Below are 24,475 nucleotides of genomic sequence, written 5' to 3'. Positions count from 1 at the left end.
ATCAGCCCCCCCCCCACCTCACAAGTTGTCTTTTGTGGGGAAGAGAAGGGAAGGAAAGATGATTGTAAGCTGCGTTGAGACTCCTTCAAGGTAGAGAAAAGCAAGGTGTACAAACCATCCCTTCTTCTCTTGACCACATTTTATCCTGACAACAACATCTCTGTGAGGTGAAGTTTGGTAGATGAAGGGAATGCTGTGGATGTAACACACCTTGACTTCAGTAAGGCCTTTGACAAGGTCCCCCATGACATTCTTAAGAACACAAGAACATAAGAAAGAGCCTGCTGGATCAGACCAGAGTCCATCTAGTCCAGCACTCTGCTACTCGCAGTGGCTCATCAGATGCCTTTGGAGCTCACACACAGGATGAGAAAGTGTTGGGATTTTTCAAGTGCTAGTCACACAATCCAGTAATGAAAGAGTTAATTGATGCATGCTAATTAGTTAGTGAGGTCAGAAGTCAGTGACCAGGTAATTGATACCTATTGGTTGAGCAGACCTGGCATGGGCTACGTGCCAGTCTGCACGTAGACATTAGATATATATTCTTTGTTACTCTCTGCATATTCTCTCTAGTAGCTTGTTAGCCATGTGATAGTCAAGCAGCAAGCTAGCTGAAGGAGCTAGCTAGTCTGAAAGATTTTTCTTATTTTCTATCCAAGTTACCCTTACCTGTTTTGGAGCTAGTAAACCTTATTTATTTATTTATTTATTTATTTATTTATTTATTTGTTTGTTTGTTTGTTTGTTTGTTTGTTTGTTTATGGGATTTCTATACCGCCCAATCCCCAAAGGGCTCTGAGCGGTGTACAACATGGATTCCACATACAGTATACAAACAAAACCCCACAAATCCAAATGTAAAAGTTTAAAAGTTTAAATATTTTACTTAAAAGCAGTGATTGGTAAAGGCGTCGGTAATACCCCAAATTAAACCCTATACTCCCCAAAGGAACAAGACAACCTTAGAAGTGGGTCCCCTAGATGACAGGGGGACTCCGAAAACCAGAGGAATAGAATAGAATAGAACTTTATTACGCTAATTAAAAACCAACAACAGAAAGCAATGTCCTTCTGCTGCTGCTCCCGAGCACCTGGTCTGTTAAGGTATTTGCAATCTCGGATCAAGGAGGATCAAGATTGGTAGCCATAGATTGACTTCTCCATAAATCTATCCAAGCCATCACCACCTCCTGTGGCAGCATATTCCAAACACCAATCACGCATTGCATGAAGAAATGTCTCCTTTCATCAATGTATGCCCCTGGTTCTAGCATTGTGAGAAAGAGAGAAACATGTCTTGCCCATAAATTCAGGAGTGTGCAAACAAGAGGAGGCCTGGCTCTTCTGCACCCCACCAATTGCTTGCCCCCCCCCCATAACCATCAGGCTCAGAGAAAACGTGGAGACGGACCTGCCTGAATGTAAAAAGGGCAGAATAGATTTGGCTCCTTTGTCACTATGTATGAAGATGGGCAACTTGGAAAACCTGTGGCTCTTTATTAGTCAAAAGTTTTTGGAAACGCCAATGAGGGATGTTTGAATTTAGGCTATGGGAAGGAAGACTGCATTTTTCACCACCATTATCTATACTGATATCCAAAACAAGATCTCTACCCTTCTGACACTTGACGGTTGAAGAACATATCCTTGTTTACAACTTATGGTTTCTTCCCTGGAGAAAATGGCGGCTTTGGAGGATGGACTCCCTCTCATTATAGCCTGCTGAGGCTCCTCCTTTCTCCATCCTCCACTAATCTCCAGGAATTCCCAGCAGGAAGTTAGCAACTCTAGAGCTCTTGAAATACCTAAGTTTCATAAGCTTTAGGCAGCATAAATTTTCTGAGTCTTTCAGAGGTCGCAGGGCTTCTCTTGATCATCCTTTGAAGCATTTTTATTAAATAACCCACTGATGCCTTCCTGCTGTTCCAATCATTAATTCATTTGTTCTTCTGTTGATTCTTTCCCCCTTGATTTACTCACCGGCAGCACAGAAGAGCAGGACAGGCAAGCCGAAGAGAAGAAGCTGGTTCATCTTTGATTTCAGAAGGGGGATGACCAAAGAGAACAAGGCAGAGCTCTCTTCTAGCTCCCCCTCCCTGATGCATCCAGACAGAGAGGTGGTTCCTATTTATCCTCTGAATGGAAGGGGTAAATAATAGGGTTGGGGACCTGAATTCTTGTGGAATGCAGTGCTGAATAATCAAGATTCCGGATAACCGGAATAAGGTATCTTCTGGTTATGGCAACGGCTGATTCTCTGTAACTGGAATAAGTTATGCTCTGAAATTGGTAATTGCTGATGGTAAAAGCTGAATCATGAAAGTGCAGCATGGCTCGTTCTGTGAAACTGACATTATTCCAAACCCTTGTGACATGCTGGTAACACGTCTTCCATGGCTGACCTTTATTGCAAACTGAGTTTGCGTGGTTTGACCAACATAAAACAGTAGCTGTGAACCTCTCCGAGGCCCTTTCCGCACATGCAGAATAATACACTTTCAATCCACTTTCACAATTCTTTGAAAGTGGATTTTGCTATTCTGCGCAATAAAATCCAGCTTCAAAGTGTATTGAAAGTGCATTGACAGTGAATGATTCTGCATGTGTGGAAGGGTTCCAAGAGCCCGTCTCATCTCAAGAGCCCCCTCAGTAATTGCACTTCCCGTAATGTGAACAATGAAAGTATCTGTCATCCATCCATCAAGCAAGATGCCTCAAAAAATGCCACCAACTTCAGCACAACAGTATGTGTTGCACTACCAAAAAGGAACATAGCTGGAACATCCCGGTGAAGAATATCTCCAGACCACCCCCGTCTAAAGTCAAACTATGCTGTTGTCTGTGACAGCCATAACTCATCAGAAGCAGAGGCTGGGATTCTCAAAGTGGCCTGTAAATGCAGAATGATTATAAGAGTTCATGTATGCGATGAAGAAACAGTCCGATCGATCATCCTTTCCTGGGCAAGTGTAGGAGAAATGAGAGCCTCAAAAATGTTATACCATGTTTGTTTGTTTCCGAGGTGGGGTGACGCAAAGAGGATTTTGTTTTTTCTCCTCCATTTTCTGCTTAAAGCAGTCCTGCGAGGTAGGTTAGACTGAGAGTGTTTGCCTGGCCCAAGGCCAACCAATACTTTTCAGTGACATAGGGGCTTTCCCCACTGACAGAGTTGAACTATGAAGTTTCTACCTAGGATTTAGCCTCAGTGAATCCCACTGCCACCAAAGCTCAACATTGTTTTGTCTGGATTCCCCCTCCACCTCAGAATTTCGACATCCTTCAGCCATGATTATGAGCGGCTGCTTTCTGCCGGAACAAAGGTCGATACTGCTTCGAAGACTTCAGTGGGAAACATCGAAGCGACACCTCATCCATTCAACAATCCACAGGCAGCTTTTTGTGGCATCGTGAGAATGGGAGAGTCCTTGGCGGGCAGAAAGCATGCCGTAACTGTAAACTATAAAAACTGTAAAAAGAAGCGGCTCCCGTTTCCCTTGGTAACACAAAGCGCCAATCCACGATGAGAGGCGAAACAGGCGCAAGATGATCCCGTACCCACTTGGCTTTCGGTTCCAAGGGGCCAGCTCGGTTGCTGTTAGGAACAGCCTGGAATCGCCCCTCCCACTGAAGGGAACCCGAGTGGAGCCTTAGCTCCCTTCTGTAGTGGGGAAAGCCCTATAGTGGGGTTTTTGAATCTGGGCCTCTGAGATCCTCCTCAGACACTGCAGTCATTAAATCACACTGACTCAGGAGTGGTATGACCCCCCCCCCCTCAACACACACTGTTTTTTTAAAGGAGAGATCATCCCCCCCCCCCCTGTATGTGCTGCCTCTTCGTCAACAAGGACACAACATTTCTCACATTGTTCTCATCCCTTCCATTTTATCTATATAACCACCTGTGAGGTAGGTCAAAATATGATGCAGGACTGTAAGTGAAAACCATGCAGATGCTATCCGTCGAACTATAGCCATATCTTGTGTTTAAAGAAGAAAAAAGAAGATCCCGAAGGAGGTTAAAAACGCTAGCTGTACCAACTGGCATATCTGGGGAGGTCAAGGGGGTCATTTGATTCAAGTGCCATTCACCTGGGCCACATGTGGGCAGTGGTGGAGTTACAATGGGACGGGAGGCAATTAGGCAATTAGTTTTACTTCCTGCCAGACCATGCTGCTGCTGTATCATCAGTTTTCAACAGTTCGTGTCCCTGTTTTAAGCAGAGCCTCGTCTAGGAGCATCTGAAACATGACCAGGAGATCACAATTTGTGACAAAATAAACTCTCACCCATACACCTCCCTCATAAGAACATAAGAAAGAGCCTGCTGGATCAGACCAGAGTCCATCTAGTCCAGCACTCTGCTACTCACAGTGGCCCACCAGGTGCCTTTGGAGGTGAAAGCAATGCAGGAGGTGAAAGCAATGGCCTTCTGCGGCTGTTGCTCCCGAGCACCTGGACTGTTAAGACATTTGCAATCTCAGATCAAAGGGGATCAAGATTGGTAGCCATAAATCGACTTCTCCTCCATAAATCTGTCCAAGCCCCTTTTAAAGCTATCCAGGTTAGTGGCCATCACCACCTCCTGTGGCAGCATATTCCAAACACCAATCACACGTTGCGTGAGGAAATGTTTCCTTTTATTAGTCCTAAATCTTCCCCAGCATTTTCAATGTATACCCCCTGGTTCTAGTATTGTGGCGAGAAGAAAAAGTTGTCTCTGTCTAGCATTTTTCTACCCCATGCGTAATTTTATAGACTTCAATCCTATCCCCCCTCAGACATTTCCTCCAAAGAGCCCCAAACGCTGCAGCCTCTTCTCATAAGGGCTCCAATCCCTCAATCATCCTCCCTGCCCTTCTCTGCACTTTTTCTATCTCTTTGATATTCTTTTTGAGATGTGGTGACCAGAACTGAACACAATACTCCCAAGTGCAGTCGCACCACTGCTTTAGATAAGGGCAAGACAATATTTGCAGTTCTATTATCAATTCCTTTCCTAATCATCCCGAGCATAAAGTTTGCCTTTTTCACAGCTGCCATGCATTGAGCTGACATTTCCATGGAGCTATCAACTAAGACGCCCAAATCCCTTTCCTGGTCTGTGACTGATAGCACTGACCCCTGTAGCGTGTATGTAAAGTTTGGATTTTTTGCCCCTATGTGCACCACTTTACATTTTGCTACATTGAACTGCATTTGCCATTTCTTAGCCCACTCACCTAATTTATCAAGCTCCGCTTGGAGCTCTTCAGAATCCTTTGTGGTTCTCACCACCCTACATAATTTGGTATCATCTGCAAACTTGGCCACCACGCTACTCACCCCTACTTCCAGGTCATTTATGAATGGGTTAAAGAGCACTGGTCAAAGAAATGATCAGTGTCAGATCTGGTGAGAACTTTGTCAAAAGCCTTTGGAAATCCAAGTACACAATGTCCTGGTTTACACTTATCCACATGCCTGTTTACACCCTCAAAGAACTCTAGTAAGTTTGTAAGACAGGACTTGCCTCTGCAAAAGCCATGCTGACTCTTCCTCAGCAGGTCTTGCTTTTCTACATGTTTTATAATTTTATCTTTAATGATAGATTCTACTAATTTACCAGAAACAGATGTCAAACTGACTGGCCTGTAATTTCTTGGGTCCCCCCTAGATCCTTTCTTAAAGATTGGTGTGACATTGGCCATCTTCCAGTCTTCAGGGATGGAGGCTGATTTCAGGTGTATCTGGAGAATGTGGTGGCCCTCGCAAGGGTGAAGCTAGCTGTTTCTGAGGTAAGATTACAATACCCGTCCTGAGTCCAGAGTTTACATCTCACAGTATCCTGAGTTTGCGTAGGGCATTGATTGGATCCAGGTCTGTTTTGGGGACAAGAGATGGGTGGAATGAAATATCCTGGTCACTCTTGAGGCTCAAGAATCTTCTGGGAAAATTATGTGTCTGAGTTGGCTTTAGATGAAGAAACTGTGTTGGACAGGCTTTGGCCTGTGATAGATCGTTTCAGTGTTGACTGGATCAGAATCATGTGATTACAACATGCTTTGGTGAGCAAATTTCCCCTCATTGACTGAGAACATGGCCAACTGGCTAGGATCACATGATGTGTATCTTGTTCCCAGAAGCCCTCAATCATCAGCAACCTTTTTTTCTAATTACACACGTACACCTTTTAAAAATAATCTGGTAACTGGTGAAAATGATCAGATACAATTAGTGCTGGCAAAATAGCAATTAAAATAACATTTCTCAGCTCTGCCTGTCTTCTCGTAAGAAGGCATGGCTACACATTCGTCGTTGTTTTTCACTTTATCGCCTTTTGCTGGGATCTTGGAGAGAATAAAATGTCAATGTCTGCCTACATCCACCTGGAACACATTGCAGCTGTGGAGAAATTAGACCTTCTCCTCTTCAGCAACTACACAAATAAGGTTACAATGAATGGACTTCTTCTTGGTTTCTCTCTTCTGCTGTTCTTCACCACTGGTATGTGAGTCGTAGGACAGGCAGAGGGAAGGGATGAAGGGCTTTCATGGGAGGGGGTTTCCTGTCCTCCTGTGGCAAGCTGATATTGTCCTTATTACCTAGCATTGAACAAGGAGGAAATGTTTGCATATTTTCCCCAAAAGCTGAAGGTGAAGAGGCTGTGGTGTATTCGCTCCCTGGTGGAACCCTTCCACAGTCATTTGAGGTAAAAAGAAATATTACAGATTGTTTCGTAGTGCTACAAACACCTGCTGGGTGTATTTGACTGGTGATGCCGTGTTCCAAGGCATTCTTTTTGGCAGCTTGTGATTTTCAAAGCAGTGAATTCAACTGTGTGTAGAAAGCACCTGCCATTCAGTTACATGATGTATGAAATGAGATGCAGACAAAGGCGTAGCTGGGCCAAACTCTAAGCCTGAGTGTGATCTACTCTTTTCTGCCCCATTTTCTGCCCCCTCCCCCGCGGCGTCCCCCCTTCCCACACTTACCTTAGTTCCTTTCCTTTTCCTAGAATTTTTTCAGGCCGAAAAAAAGGCCTATTCACAGTTCAGGCTTAAAATGGCCTGATGGGAACTATACTTCCCAGAAGGAGACCTTGTGAGCTGGTCTCCTGGGAACTGTAGTCCTCAGGCGCTAGCCTAATACTGTGAACCTTTCAACCTGAAATGAAAAGGAGAAACTGAAAATGAGGAGCACATAGGGAGGGAAAGGGCCTGAGGAAGGATAAGGGGCGGAGATTTTGTGCTTGCGTGACCCCAAAACTGTGCACCTGGTGCGTGGCGCACCCTCCCGTCCCCTGGTAGCCCCGCCTCTGGATGCAGGCTCCAGAGTCAGATGTGATCAATATGTAACCATGCATAATTAGACAGGGATGAAAATATTGGCAACCTCAGAAAGGGTTATTTGATCACACTTTGTTCCTTCCCATTTTGACTGCTCTTTAATCAAAAATTGATCTATGGGAGAGCAAATTAATGGATTTTCTCTTCTGGGGAGATTACCTCAATGTTTCCTTCAGTTTCTGTGTGAACTCCAGAAATACTGTGAGATGAGGGAGGTTTCAAAGTCATGCCTGTAGCTAGCAGTTCAGGAAAAGTGCACAATTACAAAGTAGAAATAACAATTGAAAGGTAAAATAAAGGACCCCTTCAAAGCTACTTACTTGTTTGATAAAAAAACATTTAAAAAGATTAAAGATGCTTATCTTTTCACAGTCAGTTTGATGCAGGTGGTAATTGTTTATTAGTACTAAAGTGCCCAACGTCATGGTTCTGTGTCACAGAATCAAACAAGACTTGGAGGGCTGAATCTAGACTTGACCTTCTGCTCACCGAAGGCCCTTCCGTCCGTGGGGCAGAACGTTCCTGCCTGCCCCGTCCACAGATCTCCCAAAGTGCTGCTTCTGACGGACAGGAGAACTTAATGAAAAGCGTGGCGGGTGAAAAGTAGAGAATCTGTGGCCAAAAAAAATTGGAATTGGTGGAAATTATCATTCTCTTCTTTGTTAGTTGGAAATATGATCTGAATCCACCTTAGTGGAATGGATCCCATCTGAGGGGCTCTTCTTTCAATGTAGCAGCAGTTGCTCAGATGGGATTGCATTCCTATTTGTCTAGAAAGGGTGGCAGATTTTTCCCATTTCTACTTTCCTGTTGCATATTGGCTTTGTCCCCATATTGTTTCTGGAGGCCCCTGGTGCATAAGAGCACCATTTCAGTGCATCAAGAAGCCTGCAGAGAGGCAGAGAATGGGTCCCCCCCCCGCCCTTGGGCATTGCATGTGATCAAAGAAGTGAGGGGAGAAGAGCAGACAGCTGGACTAGATGGACTCTGGTCAGATCCAGCTGGCTTGTTCTTATGTTCTTAGGAGGAAGAAGAGTAGTTTGGATGTATACCCCCCCCCCTTTCTCTCCTGTAAGGAGACTCAAAGGGGCTTACAATCTCCTTTCTCTTCCTCCCCAACAACAAACACCCTGTGAGGTGGGTGAGGCTGAGAGAGCTCTGAAAAGCTGTGACTAAGGCCGGGAGTCACACCCCAGCTGGCATGTGTTGGAGTGCACAGACTAATCTACTTCCCCAGATAAGCCTCCACAGCTCAAGTGGCAGAGTGAGGAATCAAACCCAGTCCTCCAGATTAGAGTGCACCTGCTCTAACCACTGCAACACTGCTGCTCCTTAGAGAAGAGGGGTTGTTCTCTGGCTTGGATGATTGATCTGAACCAAACGCTGTAAGAAACATGTGGATACACTGTACAAGGACAGAATGGAAAAATATAGCCACCATACCCTAGCTGATGTAAGGTAAATTCTTGAACACTGAAGTGCGCAGTGAGATGTAATAAATAACGTGCGAAATACCGCTCAAGATATAGTACTACACATCAAATTGAAACTCTGAGTTCTCCATGCAAATAAATGCAGACAAGAACAGAATACAGTGGTTGTAGTTTTTCAGTTTCTGTATAATCCGAACAAGAAGTCTTTGGGCTGTAATGCTCATCTTCTTATCTCACAGAACCTACGTTTGGGTGTCGTCTCTCCTATTTAAAATGGGATAAAATGGGAGTCTTCAGTGAATCGGAAATATTGTTTTCAAATACATTTTTTCCCCCATAGGCCAAGGATTGATCTGCAATCATTGCGTATCTGAACATCCTGCGAACTGCCGTTCTTCTCTACCATGTACATCTGTGTCTGGGAGATGCTACACACATACACGCTATGAGGGTCCTAAAGGTATGTTCAATAAGCACATCATTATGGAGCTTCAAGTGGTCTTGATCCTTTCCTGTCAGCACTCCTGCCAGATGAGGGGGGGTCTGGTGGTCTGGGGTCAGGCCTTCCAAAAAACTGGTGCATTGCCCTGCGGTTGGCGGAGTTCACAGCATCTTCTTGTACTGACCCTGGAGTATTCGGAGTTTGGGGGCAGTGGGGTGATGCTCAGAATCCCGCAGCTGAGCTGCCAACTAGGATAGCTGACTTAACAGTGAATGTGAGAGTTGATGAGGGGTGTGTTTAGTCTGCAATATGCCCGAAAATCCCTCTTTGAACATGGCAAGGGTCTGCCCTAAGTGCCTGGAAACATTTCCGAACATGTAGGAAGAACGTATATTAATCTCCCTGAATTTCAGTTTGTTCCATCCATCCATCCATCCATCCATCCATCCATCCATCCATCCATCCATCCATCCATCCATCCATCCATCAATAAAATGTGCATCCATCCATCCATCCATCCATCCATCCATCCATCCATCCATCCATCCATCCATCCATCCATCCATCCATCCATCCATCATCTCTCTCTCTCTCTCTCTCTCTCTCTCTATCTATCTATCTATCTATCTCTCTATCTATCTATCTATCTATCTATCTATCTATCTATCTATCTATCTATCTATCTATCTATCTATCATATCTATCAACAGCTGGTGAAGTCTTTTATTAACTGGTTGTTATGGGCTTTCTGGGCTGTGTGACGGTTTCTGCAGAGGTGTATCAAGGCAGAGCTGGGTGGGGACAAAACCCTGTGTTTGCCGGAGGCCCCTCCTTCACCATGACCAAACAATGATTTTTTTTTACCAGCTGACAAAACACCTCCCATCTTAGCAAAACATGCGGCTATACGCAATTATTTTCCTAATTTTGTCCTCACACCAATCCTATGAGGTAGGTTGTTAAGCCTGAGAAACAAACCAAGCCAGTGCAAGTGGGTATTAAGCCTGTAAATCTCTCACAAATCATTCCCATCAAAACATGTACCAAACAAATGTCAGCATCATTTCTCACAAATCACCCACCTCCACCCCCCGCAAAACATACATGGCTTTCTCCCTACCAACTCTCTTTCCTAATTTTGTCTTCACACCAACCCTATGAGGTGGGTTGTTGGCTTCGAAGCAGGTGGTCATTAAGTAAAACTCTCTGCGGAAATCCACCCCCAGCGAAACATTTACCCGGCAAAATGTGGCATGTCTCTCTAGTACCTCCAGTGGAATCCATCCACTTAAACAGCATCACTTTCAATGTTTAAACTAGGGACTGTTCCTCCCTTTAAGTCCATGTGCAAAGGGGTAGATTTAAAATGAGAATCTGGGGAAATCTGGAGGGTGCCTGCTGTCAGGGTGCAATCGTTAAGCTAACAGCACCAAAATTGGAACCAATGGGATGGGGCACTACCAGAGTCCATAACTTCGGACCCCTGGACAAATCTCACCTAGCAGGTGGTATCATCAGGGAGGGTCTCTGAAGAAAATCCCTGTAAATTTTGTTGCTGGCCTAAACGCTACACCTGCGGGCCAAAACTGAAAAAAACACTAAAATACAAAAAACACCGCACAAATGAACCTGGAAATTTTGCACACTTCCACTAGGGGGGGCGCCTGGGAACACAGGGTACCCCATGTCCCTTAAGGTAAATGTCGCCACTGGTTGTCTGTTAGATCTTGTTCGCTACGTTTTGCCTGCATCATGGCTGAGTATCTCCACTTTTTTTGTCCTGTGTGATGCACACTCTGAAGATGCCGAATACAGATGCAGACAAAGAGCATTAGGAACAAGATCTAAATAGACTCCATACACAACCCAGAAGCCCACAGCAACCAGTTGAGTGCTGGCCACGAAGAGTCTTCTTTTATGGTAATTTTGTCAGTACTGTTGAAATCGGACTATTATGCAGCTCCCTCTTTGGACAAGCACCATAGAGGTGCTGCTGCTGCTTATGGAAGACTAGGTATTGTCTGGGGAATGAAGGCATCTGGATTTGGTACTTTTAGGTAAATAGAATCCTGGATCAGGATGTGAAATGTCCTCCATGGCTGCATATTTTCTGCCCTCCCCCCCTTCACTCCCTTGTGCTGCTCTGCAACATTATCCGCCAATCCCCAAAATCATACTCACAATATTCTTCCCCCCCCCCTCATAGGTGAAAAACTCAGTTACGTAAAATATGGATGTGTTGACCAATGGAATCAACAGGAGTGTGGCAAATTTTACATGGAGTACAATGAGATTCATATTATCAAATGTTGCAAAACTGAGAAATGCCAATGGAAGCCGAGGAATGGACGCTTCCCTCCACTAGCACTGTACCGAGCCTTGCCAGAGGGGCATGAGATAGCTTAAAAGATGCCCAAAGTTCTTTTTTTTCTCTCTTTCAGCTCTGAGGTCATTAAATGCTGCGTGGTTCTGCCAGTTATTCTGGGCTTTCTTTTCCTTTTTTGACCAGGGCTGTGATTTAAGAGTGTTTACTTGATGTCTCATGTATTCAGCTAATTTGGTTTAATCTCTTGATAAGATGAGAAATGAAAGAATAAATATGCACCCAGGTATATATGGTGTCCCTTCATTTATTTATTTCAGCATAATATTGCTATTTGGAGATGCTATTTGGAGAAATTAAATGGTCAATTATGCAGAAAATGTTCATTGTGTGGTGGAGGTATAAGTCCACTGCAGCAAGATTTTTTGTATGGATGTATTTCCTCTAGTCCAGCTTTCACTTTCCACTCTGTCTGCGGCAAGCAAATTTACTTATAACATGATTTTAATTTTTCTTCGCTGCCAGAGTGGGACAGATTTGCCCAAGACCTCTTCCCTATGCCAGTTTCTGTTTCTGGTGTCGGGTTTGATATAATTCAAAGTTGAAAACAGCTGCTCAAAAGCAGAAGATGATGATCAAACAAAGTGAACAAAGCAATCCCAAGTGCCTTTATTGACTTAAACTTATTTGGCAGAGAATTCCACACTTTAAGGATTTCATTTTCAGAACTAACTGTGCAGTCCTTTGTCATCCCTTATATCTTCTCAAGTGTTCCATGCAGGTCATAACATTTATTTTTCCAGACAGAGCTTTCATGAAATTCCAACAGCTCCATTTCCAGATTTCCTAAATCTAACCAGTTTAAACAGGAAAGATCAAGTTCTTCAAATTTGGCTTAATCTGGAGAAGTAAGAAAACACAAGGTTATCTCCATCTTACGGAACTGTAAACATCTGTTACTAAAGTTCAGCTTTGCAGCTGCTACAATGCTAAAAAATCCCTTGTAGATTTCCTGATGGCTTGTAGGATTGTCTGCAAATGTTGTAGAATCTTCTAAATGCATTTTTAGATTTGGAAAATATTTCAACTGCCCACTTTCAAGGTCTCTTGCAGTTTTCTCTCAAACGTTTTGATGTCACAAAACATCCTTTCTGCTGTTTTCCCTACACCTTGTAATTGTTTGTTCAGTACATTGAAGTGTAGTGTAAAAATCTGTAAAAAACATGAGGTTGGTAAGCCAGGACATATCAGTGAGCTGTGGATATTCCTGCACTTTTTAATTCATAAACAGCCTAATTTCATCCACCAGCCACCATACACAAGTAAACAATTATACTGTGCCTGAACCACCTCAGGAAGTGCTTGAAACTGTCAAAAATTCAGAGCAGGAGCCATGACGTAATTCACCATTTTTGTGACATCTTTGAGGGAATCATTACATTTTTTTTGCTGCTTTCCCTGGCACAAAGAGCTTCTTGATGTATAATACTACAATTCCCATCAGCCTCTGCCAGCATGGCCAAGTAGCAGGGCTGATGGGAATTGTAGTTCCTGAACATCTGGAGGGCCATAGTTTGAAGACCCCTGATACAGTGGAACTGAATGACTTGACGTTTGGTTTCTTTAAGAAAGAACTGTATGAAACCAGATTTTGCCCCCACCATAAAAGGTGCCCCATCACTAGTAATTGAAACCACTTTTTCTGGTCTTGTGTCTTGTGGCAAAAGAGCCTCCATCGCAGCATTGTAGATTTCTATCCCTTGTGTTCTTTCAGGAGAAGACATCAGTTTCACCAGCTCTTCTCTCATCATGTCACCAACAGCAGAACACAACATTACTGCTAGCTGGGCATGATTATTTATATCTGTGCTTTCATCCAGTAACAGGCTGCCTTTTGTAAGTCAGTGGTCAGCTGCTGACTAACATCACTTGCCATGCGCTGGACTCGATCTTTAACAGTATTTCTGCTAAATGGCATCTCAGAGATGTGTCAATTAAGTTTATCCTTCTTTGGGAAATCATGAAAAAGGGAATTATTCGCAGACAACATGGTTGTTTTGATAATATCCCCACCAGAGGGGGGCTTACCATGTTTTGCTCTGCACAGTGAAATTTGAAAACTGGCAGCTGTCAGATGAATTGTTCTAGAAAGATAGTTGCAAAAACTAAGACACTGGGAATGATATTCCCTCAGTTTTCCTTCAAGAAACTCTTTTTTTTCAGTTTCACCAAGTTTGGCAACACTTTCGTGGTTGGTGTCAGAGTGCCATCAGACACTCGATGACAACACTTTCATTACACAGAATACATAACACTTTCCCATTGCATCCAATGACTCTGTCTAGGCCTCTTGGAATTATCGTCCACTACCTACAACACAAGCCTTTATTGGCATATAAAACAGGACAAAATTTAAAAACAAAACAAGGTTAAGAAATACAGTTAAAATTACTAAAATTACTAATTTCCAGTATAAAATTTGCAACAGTTTCACGAAAGAAACATCAGAGAGCTGTTCAGGAGATTGGGTATCTTATAACACTCATGCCACTGAGAACATTGCAAGAAATGGAATTCATGTATTTCATGCGTATCTTATTGTATTTAGGGCATAGAAACAAGAATGGTCAAGTGTTTCAACCGTGGTCATATCACATGAACAAACTCTTTTAGAACGTTCCATATTCTTAAATCTTCCCTCCAGCAGAGCTGAGGGCAGCACATTACATCTTGCAGTAGCCAAGGCTCTCCTCTGGGTGGAATTAATCGGCAGGCGAAGATATGCTGCCATAATTTCCTTTCGCATGGGATTAATAATGTGATGGGAGGAGCCAGGTTGTCTTGGCAGCACGAGTCAAATTATGAAAATCAAGATGCAAGAGCCTATTCTTAACTAGACTGAAGGCTCGTCCACTACCTGTTTTTTGCTTCTTCTTCTTCTTCTTCTTCTTCTTCTTCTTCTTCTTCTTCTTCTTCTTCTTCTTCTTCTTCTTCTTCTTCTTCTTCTTCTTCTTCTTCTTCTTCTTCTTCTTCTTCTTCTTCTTCTTCTTCTTCTTCTTCTTCTTCTTGCTGTACTTATTTTTGGGAGTTCAAGACTTGGGCCCCCTCCGCACACACAAAATAATGCGTTTTCAAACCACTTTCGCAACTGTTTGCAAGTGGATTTTGCCATTCCACACAGCTTCAAAGAGCATTGAAAGCAGTTTGAAAGTGCATTATTCTGCATGTGCGGAATGAGCCTTGGAGTCTACAAAAACACATTTTTTTTAAAAAAAATGAAGGGCCCAATACAAATCTGTCCCAATGCCCTGCAGGATCCCAGCTAGCTCAAACACAGCCAGAGCAGCCCCAGCAGAATCAGGCTACTTAGGGGTAAAGCAAATCCGCAGCTCTTGCAGAAGCCATGAAGCAGTTAAGACTCTCCCGTAAAACCTTCCCTCACCCCTGCCCGACCCAAACAGAGAAAAGTGCCTGCTTCGTGGGGCAATGGCTCCACTGAAGTTTCTTGACTCCCCGCCCACTTAGTTCTGAGGGACGGTCATGGTGCAAGAGTGTTGGATTTAGTTAATTATGGACCAGCCCAGTCCTGTGTGTGAGTGCAATTGTAGAAACTTCCCAAGAAATAAATGTAAAAGGGGGAAAAAAAACACCTTACATTTATTCAAGTATTTTCAGTTCACAGCTTTGTTTCAGGTAAGAGGTAGATAGGAAGAAACCCTAATCTGAGGGATTACTTTCCCTAGGACAAGTGGGCATCCTAATGCGCCATCATGTGTGCAAGTAAGAGTTCTGTGGAAAAGGTCCACAGAGGCAGAGAGCTATTATCCATGCGCTCAGGACAAATGACAGGAGAAATGTGACTACAGCATGGAGAAGAAAGGAAGTTAGTGGGCGGTCTCCCAGTCCTGACAAGGAGGACAAAGCAAGAAGAGGCAACAACACAGTTACAGTGAGACACACAGCATTCCCAGTGTCCAGGCATGCAGAAATTCGGCTCATTCAAGCCAGATAGGCTCCAGAGGTGGGATCCAGCAGGTTCTCCACAGGTTCCCAAGAGTAGGTTACTAATTGTTATTTGTGTGTGCTGAGAAAGGGTTTACTAATTGGTGATTTTTTGCCATGTATGATTTTTGCCTTGAATTCGCCCCTCCTCTCCTTAGTTGCCCTTAGAACTTGGCAAGCAGTCTAGCAGGAGGTGCGCACCCGGTGTCGCGTGGCAGCCTCGCCGCAATGTGCGTGGATTTCCTGCCCAAGGGCCAGAAGCGCCCAGCAAACTGCGTCCTTGCCGCAGTCCTGGCCAGGAATGCCCGCCCCATCATGCCCGCCCATCCCCATTGGCGCTACGCCACAGTTTGAATCCCACCACCATGGGAACCTGTTACTAAAATTTTTGGATCCCACCACTGGATAGGCTCCCTTGGCAGTGACCTCCCCGGCTGCTCTCATTGTGCTATGCAAGCCACCAAGTCCCGCACCATGCCTGCGCACACTGTGTGCCGCCCCCTATGCTTCCCTTTGTCCCTGGATATCCCTATGGGCCCTATGCCTCTGGAGGGGAGCAGCCCGGCCTCGCGTCCCTCTGACTTTTTTGTAGCAAACTCTGTGCTGGGGCAATGGCACTAATACCCACAGAGAGGGCTCTAAGTGCCCTCTCTGGCATGCCTTCCATAGGTTCAGCACCACTACTCTAGGATTTGTTGGAATAGGCAATGTCTAGTCTACGGAGAAGAAAAGAAGACACTGGTGGAGGCAGCAAGAAGACAAATAGGATAGTGAGGTCAGCCCCTTCTCTCCTGTCATTTCTTATCTGTCTCCAGATTGCTGTTCTTAGGGCAATATTCTGCTTTTTCTCTTAATTTCCACACTTTGGCCCCTTCTGCATAGGCAAAGTACAGCGGGTTGCAATAGGGACAAAGCATACCCCAAGGTTTCACAATGTGGTGTATTGTTGACCATCCAGAGAATCCCTTGGCCTAGGGGTTCTTGTTAGATCCGCATCTAATTGAGAATGGCTTGTGGGCTGTAACCCAGTTTGAACAACCGCCAAAGATGCAAAGCAACAGGCTGCATGAGACCAGACTATCAGGCTAGGATGTTGTGGGTTTTCTGGGTTGTGTGGCCATGTTCCAGGAGTATTTTCTCCTGACATTTCACCTGCACCTGTGGCTGGCATCTTCAGAGGAGGAAGGGTAGGTTAAAATAAGTGTCAAATAGTGATGATAAGAATCCATGCACTTTAGTTTTCTGAAATGGCAGATTTGTTCATGTAAGACAACAGTGCCCTCTGCTGTATCTCCATGGTACATGGCTCTGCTTGCAGACAGTAGACTTTTCCACATCAAATTTTGGATGGTTCAGGGGGAAAAAACACTGGAAGAACTTGAAGAAAAACAAGGAGAGCAATGACCAGTAAACAATATCTGTTAGAGAGGAAAAAATTGATGCGGCGAAGAACTCAAGGTGATCCATAAAAAATATATGATGTGGTAAAGCCCAAATTCTTACTTTTTAATTAAAAAAGACTGCCTGGTTTATTTTGCGTTCTATGGATAGATGGAGAGAGAAGTGGACAAACAAATGGGGAGACATTTCCTTTTATTATTATTGATAAATTGATGCTACAGCATGAGTGTACATGGCATTTGGGACAGTAGCACAAGTCAAAAAAGGAAGGCAGCTCAGTTTCAGCATCCTGGGAGATATTGCAAAGGGTATCTGAGAAAACAGATACGGTAAAGGTAACAAGGAATGAATGTGACCAACTTCAGAGAGTTCATTTTGGCTGGCAAGAGGATGAAGAAAGGTTGATGGCAAAGACTTAACCGAACAGGTAGATTATAAAGAGCAAAGGATGAGACAGAGGGAAGTAGCATCAAGCAGGTGATCAGAAAGGAAACTACAGGCATTAGCAGGAGTGGGGAAAGAAAGGGTGGAATCAATGAAGAATGAAGTATGGAGATGCTCATGTCATTTTTTTTCTTTTGCAGAGCACCAGAGGCGTATCAAGGCAAACTGGAGCCCGGGGAGGAAATCCTGTGTTTGGTGCCCCCGCCCCCCATGGGTGGCCACCCTCTCCCACCACAACCAAACAATGATTTTTTTGCATCAGCTCACAGAACATCACCCACCCCCAGCAAAACATACATGGCTCTCTCCCCACCAACCCTCTTTCCTAATTTTGTCCTCACATCAATCCTATGAGGTACGTTGTTAACCTGAGAAACAGCTCCAAGCCAGTGCAAGTGGGTATTAAGCATGTAAATCTCTCACAAATCACCCCCAGCAAAACATTTACCAAACAAATGTCAGCATCATCTCTTGCTAATTACTCCCCCCCCCACTTCCAACAAAACATACGTGGCTCTCTCCCAGAGGCGTAGCTAGGGAAAATGGAGCCCAGGGCAAAATCTGAGTTTTCTGCCCCATGGGTGGCCACCTTCCCACAACAAAAGAATGGCCCAACTCACAAATCTGCACATCCAGGGCTCCCTAGTTTAAACAACATTGAAAGTGATTCTGTGGGGGGGGGGGATCCACCCCGAAACAACATCATTTTCAATGTTTTTTAAACTAGGGAGCCAAGATTCTCCTGTTAAAGCCCCCCAAAAGGAAGAATCCACCCCTGAGAAACAGCATCACTTTTCAATGTTGTTTTAGACTAAGAGAGCCCAGGTTACTCCTTTTAAATCCATCTTTGCTGGGAGAATCTGAGACTCTCTAGTTTAAACAACATCTGAAGAAAACTGGATATAGTAAAGGCAACAAAGGAATTAATGTGACCAACTTCAGAGAGTTCATTTTGTCTGACAAGAGGATGAAGAAAGGTTGATGCCAAAGGCTTAATGGAACAGGTAGATTATAAAGAGCAAAGGATGAGACAGAGGGAAGTAGCATCAAGCAGGTGATCAGAGAGCAAACTGCAGCCATAAGAGGGAGGGACTAGGGAGGGAAGAAAGGGTGGAATCAATGAAGAATGAAACCCCAGTATGGAGGTGTTCATGTCATTTTTTTCTTTTGCAGAGCACAAATCAACAAGCTGTGAGCACGGAAGTCACAGAGTCAGCAAGGAGGTTGGGCAGGCAAGGAGCGAACAAGCATCATGACTGAGTTTCTCTGAAGGATATGATCTGTATTATGCAAAACATTAGAATAGAATGATCCCCAACACAAATCAGTTATTTGTCCGCCAAAGAATCTGCTATGCTTTTTTTAATTTATTGCAGCCAAACGTGTCACAGCACTGAAATTCAATCTGACAACTTCTCCTCCTCTTCTCCAAGGAAGAGCAGGCGGAAGTCTCCCTGTTTGAATCGTGCCGCATAGATGGCGATTCCTTGGTGTAGTGCAACCACGGAGTTTCTGTATGTAACGAGTACCTGGATGAGAAAAGAGAACAATGTAAAATGAAAGCGTGACTGACAGGTCAGGTTATCCCTCTCCTAAGAGCAACCAACGAGAGCTGAAAGAACAATAGAGAAAGACAGAAATTAGCTCCAAAGTGGGGGGATGTGTGTGGCGAGGGCATTCCGGGGGCATGGTGGGGTGTTACGGGGTGTGGCAGGGGCGTTCTGGGGTGGGGCGGGACGGGGGCGGAGGATACACTAGTGCACCAGGTGCTTTCTGGGGTGGGGCGGGACGGGGGCGGAGGATACACTAGCACCAGGTGCTTTCCCCCTTGCTACGCCTCTGGAGAAAGGTTGATGGTTATCCCTCTCCTAAGGGCAACCAACAAGAACTGAAAGAACAATAGAGAAAGCCAGAGGCGTAGCTCCAAGGCGGAGGGATGTGAAGTGTTGAGGGGCATTCGGGGGCATAATAATGGTGGGGGTGTTGCGAAGGTGTGGCAGGGGTGTTCTGGGGTGGGATGGGGGCGGAGGATACACTAGTGCACCAGGTGCTTTCCCCCTTGCTACGCCTCTGGAGAAAGGTTGATGGTTATCCCTCTCCTAAGGGCAACCAACAAGAACTGAAAGAACAATAGAGAAAGCCAGAGGCGTAGCTCCAAGGCGGGGGGGGGATGTGAGTGGTGAGGGCATTCCGGGGGCATGGTGGGGTGTTACGGGGTGTGGCAGGGGTGTTCTGGGGTGGGATGGGGGCGGAGGATACACTAGTGCACCAGGTGCTTTCCCCACACTCGCCTGGAGAAAGTTTGATGGTTATCCCTCTCCTGAGGGCAGCCAACAAGAACTGAAAAAGACAATAAGAAGCCAGAGAGGCGTGGCTCAAAGCCAGAGTCTTGATGTTGAGGAGCTTCGGGGGCATGTGAAGGTGGGAGGTGTTACAGGGTGTGGCAGGGTGTTCTGGGATAGGGGGCGGAGGATACACTAGTGCACCAGGTGCTTTCCCCCTTGCTACGCCTCTGGAGAAAGGTTGATGGTTATCCCTCTCCTAAGGGCAACCAACAAGAACTGAAAGAACAATAGAGAAGAAAGACAGTAGCTCAAAGTGAGGGGATGTGAGTGGAAGAGAGAGGGCATTCCGGGGGGGGGCATGGTGAAGGGTGCAGGGGTGTGGCAGGGGTGTTCTGGGGTGGGATGGGGGCGGAGGATACACTAGTGCACCAGGTGCTTTCCCCCTTGCTACGCCTCTGGAGAAAGGTTGATGGTTATCCCTCTCCTAAGAGCAACCAACGAAAGCTGAAAGAACAATAGAGAAAGCCAGAGGCGTAGTTCCAAGGCGGTGGGGGATGTGAGTGGTGAGGGCATTCCGGGGGCATGGTGGGGAGTTACGGGCCCTTCCCTGCCGCAGGATCTCTCTTGTGTCATTTGGCGCTGCTGGACAATGCTGATGCAATCTCTAGCCAGGGGGAGGTCTCCCAGCTGCGCGGCTGGAGACCAGGCGGCCCGATAAGTCATCCATGGTCCTCCCGTAGCATCCAGGTAGAATTAGAGGCAGCAGTAGCGTCAGTCAGCAGGGACCCTGTGTGCTGTGGAGTGGGGCAGCTCTCCCTCCCTGGGGTGGTGGGATTGCAGCCAGTTGGCCCGAGCCTCAGCGTAACCAATGGTTCTCACAGAGAGAAACACGGTCGCGAACGAGCTGAACCTTCCCTCTGGTCAACGCCCATGTTTGTTGGCCTGTGCCGAATGGGTCTCAGATTCAAAGAAATGCAAAGACATCAGATATTGAAATGATATCCTGTGGCTAGAATCAAGTCTGTTTCTTTGTTTTGCTGAAAGATAATATTGTGAAACTCAGCTTTTAGGCCTGTTCCGCACGGACCAGGGAAGTGGCGGTGCACCGGTGTAAATGATACCGTTTGCACGCTTCCGTGTGGGCGGCTCTGGAGCGGCTGTGGCCATGCGGAAGCATCTCCATTTTGTTTTTAAATTTTCCTTCTCTTCCCTGCAGGGACAAGGGGACAGAGCCCCGGGGTCGCCAACGTGGCACCGAGTGTTGGAACAGTAAAGAAGGCAGTTTGGGGGAGAAAGGATGTGCCTAAAAGTGGTGCCTCCTACCGACTGGGTGCAAAATGCTGTTTTTGGAAAGATTGCTTATTGAGCGAGTTTTAAAAACAGCATTTCCCTGCTGGCTGGGGGTGCTGTCTCATTTCTTGGCCGTGTGAAGAGCTCCTCGGAGCGGTGTTTTACTGGCGTGCTTTCAATGACATTGGTTTGGGCTGTATGGCGTGCTCTAGCAACATTCTCTCCTGACGCATTTAAGCCTGCATCTGTGGCTGGCATCTTCAGGGGAAAGGATCTGATGGTAGGAATGGAAAGCAAATTAAGGTATATATACTGTGAGAGGTCAAAAAGGTGAGGCCCTCTGAATAAGAGTAGCCTGGTATGTGAGTCCTACCGAAAGTCTGTAGCCTGGGAGTAACAATGAAGATAGCAAAGGTCAATAGGTGATTGCATCTGAATAGAAGTATCCTGGTCTTTGTTTCCTTGGTTGCTATTGTCTATAGTTGTCCTGTGTTTGTGTGGAGCTGATTAGTCTGTCTTGATTCTAGAGTTTTTCAACACTGGCAGCCGTTCTGTTCATTTTTCATGGTTTCTTCCTTCCTGTGCAAAGTTGTCCATGTGCTTGTGAATTTCAATGGCTTCTCTCTGTGTAGTCTGACCCCTTGATGGTTGTCAGAGTGGTCCAGAATTTCTGTGTTTTCAAATAATATCCTGCTGTAATCGGAATTGGTTTATCAGTGTTACTATATTGCTGATTTTTCTGCCTGAAATAGTCTGCGAATTGCTTTAGAGTATTCTTTAATTAAATTGTCACCGAAGCGTAGCGTTTGAGTAGTTTCCTATGTAGACTTGTGTTTCTACTGTTCTTGGGGTGCTTGTTTTTTGGCCGCAATGGAGCAGACGTAGATACCCCCACAATGGAACTTTACCTTTCACTGGAATGGGTCCCTTCGGTACTATCTGCTCGTCACCAAAATCTGAAAGACATAAAAGAAAAGGCAACGTGACATACATTTTTTCACACATTTGTGATGAACTAATTGAGCTTTAAGAGAATGAAGTTTGCATGACAATCATTCAATGGAAAGTCTATGTGAAATGGCCATCACCATTCTTTAGAATTATGAACATGAGATGAGGAATGGCGGAGGGTGAACATACCACAATGCCAGGAATTCTGCTTGTCATTAGCAGGGAATACAAATTCCCTTGGAAAGAATGGTAAGTGTGCCTCACGTTGTGCTGGACATGCTTTTGAACCTAATGAGCATAAATTATAGCCTTCGCGCGGTGGAACTCTTCTAAATGATCCAAAGTTTACTTAGGTACACTTTTGAATGATAGACGAGCATCCTTCTGTTGGGATTGACATCCACTGAACGTGTAGCTTTCAGAAGGATGCTCATGAAGCAGTGAAGGACATCTTACTAGCCATCTTCCTGGTGGCAGCTTGAAAAATAACAGAGAAATAAACGAAAGAGAGAAAGAGAGAAAAGATACAGGCCCCTTCCGCACACACAGAATAATGTGTTTTCAGTCCACTTTCACAACTGTTTGCAAGTGGATTTTGCTTTATTCGCACAGCTTCAAAGAGCATTAAAAGCAGTTTGAAAGTGCATTATTCTGCATGTGCGGAAGGGGCCACAGAGTGGCGCCGCTAGCCTTAAAAATGCGTGAAAAAACACTTTAAATGCGGAACGTGAAAAAACACTTTAAAAATTAAAAAACACACAAACGACCCTGAAATGTTGGCGCCCCCCCACGTGACCAAATGGGGGGCGCCCGGGGACATAGGGTACCCCCTGTCCCTAGGAAGGAACGCCACTGGACCTTGGAACTCTTGAATTGGCTTTGCAGTTTGCAGACACTGTTTCTGAATTATGGTCACTGTTCTTGACTGACTGCCTCTCACCAGGCAAGACTACACACTGTAACCTGACACCCGTTGGCTGCAGCCCAGTTCAGCACAGTTCATTTGTGTCCCCTTCCGCACATGCAGAATAAATGCACTTTTAATCCACTTTCACAATTGTTTCCATGTGGATTTTGCTATTCCGCACAGTCGAATCCAGCTGCAAAGTGCATTGAAAGTGGATTGAAAGTGCATTATTCTGCAGGTGCGGAAGGGGCCTGTTATAAGTAAATTGTTCAATATTTTTGCTTTGCTCTCAGAGAGATGATAGGAAGTAGAAAATTTGAAATAAAAAAGTTACATGAAAGAAAGCGTGCTTTGATGACTGCCTCCCCTCCTAGTGGCAGCCATTTTGTGTTTGCACCCATCACCCATTTCCTGCTTGCAATAAAGCAGCCCAAAAGTGGCCACAGACTCAAAACAGGTTGGGGATGCTTCTTCCTGCCCTAGAGTGAAACTTGGGAGTGGGTTAACCCTCTTGTCTAAACCTGGCTGCAGAGAATCAAGCTGCTTCAAACTAGGGTTTTTTTCTGCCAAGATTCATCATATGTGGATTTACAAATAAGAAGTTATCTCACAATTGGAGAAAACAAAAAAAGCGCAAAGATTGGCTATTTGATAGACTTAAAGAACTAAAGACTTAAGAAACCTGCAAGAACCGTGAGGTTTTTTTTTCTGTGAAGAAATGGCTCCTTCCCACCCCCTCCCATTCTCCAAGCAGGTATCATAGATTTGGAGGATTTAAAAATGCTAGAAGGACATCAGGAAGGACTACCTGACCCAAGGGGAAAAGATTTCTTGACCCAGACTGACCACGTCAGAAGGGGGTGGGGCCTGGGAGCTGATAAAACTCCTGGGATCAGAGAGGGGAGGTCTCTTATAGCTCGGTCACTGAAGGAAGGAAAGCATGTGTTTGGGCTCTGGAGAGTACAGACATTTTGGAACCATGTTCTTGCCAAGAGTAGTGGCGTAACACCCATTGGGCAAAGTGGGCAGTTGCCCGGGGCGCCCCCTTGTGGCGGGTGCCAAAAATGCAGGGTCCATTTGTGGGTTTTTTGGTATTTTAGTGGGTTTTCTGTTTTTTGCCTGCAGGGGGTGCAGTTTTTAGGCAAGCAGCACCAAAATTTCAGGGATGTTTTGGGAGACTCTCCTGATGCTATCACCCAGGTTTGGTGAGGTTTGGTTCAGGGAGTCCAAAGTTATTGACTTCCAAAGGGGGTGCCCCATCCACCATTGTTTCCAATGGGAGCTAATAGGAGATGGGGGCTACACCTTTGAGGGTCCATAACTGTAAGCCCCCTGAACAAAACTTCACCAAACCTGGGAGGTATCATCAGGATAGTCTCTTACTGATACTACCCAGGTTTTGTGAAGTTTGGTCCAGGGGGTCTGAAGCTATGGACTCCCAAAGGGGGTGCCCCCATCACCCATTGTTTCCAATGGGAACTAATAGAAAATGGGGGCTACACCTTTGAGGGTCCATACCTTTGGACCCCCTGAACCAAATTTCACCAAACCTGGGTGGTATCATTAGGAGAGTCTCCTAAAAGTACCCTGAAGGTTTGGTGCTGCTAGCTTAACAATTGCACCCCTGACAGCAGGCACCCCCCAAATATCCCCAGATTTTCCTTTTAA

At 45.2% G+C, this 24,475-nt stretch overlaps 2 protein-coding genes across 6 annotated transcripts in view; one reads left to right on the top strand and one right to left on the bottom strand.

Annotated features, from left to right (window-relative positions):
- Positions 1–24,475, bottom strand: part of NME6 (NME/NM23 nucleoside diphosphate kinase 6) — a 581,226-nt gene that overhangs the window by 47,525 nt on the left and 509,226 nt on the right. The window lies entirely within an intron of this gene.
- The window catches only part of LOC125434940 (lithostathine-like), a 148,733-nt gene that overhangs the window by 120,829 nt on the left and 3,429 nt on the right, over positions 1–24,475 (top strand). The window lies entirely within an intron of this gene.

The sequence above is a fragment of the Sphaerodactylus townsendi genome, linkage group LG06 (genome assembly GCF_021028975.2).
Source record: "Sphaerodactylus townsendi isolate TG3544 linkage group LG06, MPM_Stown_v2.3, whole genome shotgun sequence".
Taxonomy (NCBI): Eukaryota; Metazoa; Chordata; class Lepidosauria; order Squamata; family Sphaerodactylidae; genus Sphaerodactylus; species Sphaerodactylus townsendi.
This window is presented reverse-complemented; position numbering and strand designations above follow the sequence as displayed.